The following is a 1,974-nucleotide window of genomic DNA, read 5'->3' as shown; positions in this document are numbered from 1 at the left end:
CGTTTGGTAAAAACTTAAAACACAATCAGCTTATTTATTTTCAAAAATCGGTTTAATTCTTGATACAAGTTTTATTATTTACTTTTATAATATTTGCATGTAGAAACACATTCATTTTAGACAACAAAATCAACGTTACACTGACAAATTGTACCAACTATGGGCCTGGATAAATTTTGATTGCTGCGAGCGATTCTATTCCTGTTTGAAGAGTTATTTTTCAGTTAGTTTGTGTTTTTTCCAAGAAATTCTGCGTCAGATAAAAATTGGTGAAAGCTCTACGTATTCTCAGTTGGAACGGTTCAAAAACTGTGTTTTTTTGTATTTTAAACCACATGCATTAATTAAGATCTCGTATCTCGAAAAAAGTTAAATTTTTCGCCCATCTCGTTTATTTACAGAGTGGTCAGGGTCAAAAAACATTTTGGACTTGTAGTGATACATTTTTTTCTCTCGAACCCAGTTTTAAAATCTAGGGTTTATGTTCAAGCTAGAAAATCACACTCGACTTTAGAAAAAAAATGAAATATACCGGGTTGCATGAATAAACGAAATATTTCAAAGTAAAATTCCCTCTAGTTGAAAGTCTGCAGGAATCGCAATCAATGCAACCATGTGTATCGACTTTTTGTCTTAAATTGTCTAAGAAGTTTAAGCTTTAACATGAGCTCTAGATCGTGCAAAGTGGACCAAGAGGAGAAAAGTTGTCGCTGCAAGACGAAAATGTTAATTTTTTTAGGCTTCCCTATACATAGAAGACCATGTTTGAACCTAATATTTAAACTTGATGTTGAGATCTAGAAAACTTCTTTTTTGTCCATCTGTAGCATGCCGAAAATTAKCTGGGGTGTTTAATTTTTCCCAACACAACAAAAAAGAAATGAGGCTCAWYAACGCTTCAAACAGAATCAATTCGCTCTGTGCAGTCAAAATTCATCCAGTTCCAAAGCTAARGCAAATTTGGCTGTGAAACGTTAATTTTGTTGATCAGTTTAGCTGAAAAATGTCGATAYATTGATCCTTTCCTATACATCTATATTGGGTGGTTCGCGGTTTAATGTGTTAATTTTCAATGGAGACATGCTCAGACTGGATCGATTTTGAGCGATTCGAATCGATTTCAGCCTAGTCGCCTTCGAGATTGGATTCTGGGTTTTATGGGGTGCCATTTCTGTTTCCTGTTATTAGTCAATGGACGATAGTCGGATGGGATCTGAGGTTGATTTGATTGCCTGGTTATTTTATTGAAATTGCCTGGTTAAGGTAATTGGACGGTTTTAGGTGGTTGTTTTGCCAAATTCAAAAGTGTCTCGCACAAAATAGTCTTTCTAGTCAACAATTTCCTTTAAATTATAATTGATTATCTGGTGCTTTGCTCAACGTTGAAATTGCGGTGGTTATTTGCTCGTGTCTTCGGCAAACCGCCAGCTGCATAGAACTGTCTCTCGCCATCCTGCAGAATATCTCAATCCAATCCTATCGCTTGTTCTTGCATGGAAATGGCGAACAACCCATCACCCATCACCTGCCAGTATGCGCGTACAAACTTTGTCAGCATCAATTTAATGTACTCTTTACAGTGTTTTCTCTATGCTAAGGTCTTTGGCTAATGGCACGTCCAATCGCGTTGATTATAGGAATTTTTCTTCAGTCGAGTTTGGTTCTTCTGCGATTTTTAGTGAAGTGGGTTCTGTTTGGTATCTGAAATTCACCCATGCATTTTTTCTGGTTGCCAAATACTGTATTTCTTTAAATTGATGTTTGATGGAACGTTCTTCTAATGCGATCTGGGGAAGTTGACATCTGAAGCAAAAGGAAACCAATTAGTTCGATAAAATAGCTTTATTGACGTAAAAAAAATGTTGTCACAAACATTTTTACTAACTGCAATCAGAACTGTAACTAAATACTAAAAACTCGAACACATTTGCTGACAAAAAAATAAAATAAAAAACCGTTATGTGGTCCAACTAA

Source organism: Dendroctonus ponderosae, unplaced genomic scaffold, assembly GCF_020466585.1.
Source record: "Dendroctonus ponderosae isolate FM_Combo_2020 unplaced genomic scaffold, Dpon_F_20191213v2 Dpon_F_20191213_8, whole genome shotgun sequence".
Lineage (NCBI taxonomy): Eukaryota > Metazoa > Arthropoda > Insecta > Coleoptera > Curculionidae > Dendroctonus > Dendroctonus ponderosae.
Note: the sequence above shows the minus strand (reverse complement) of the source record.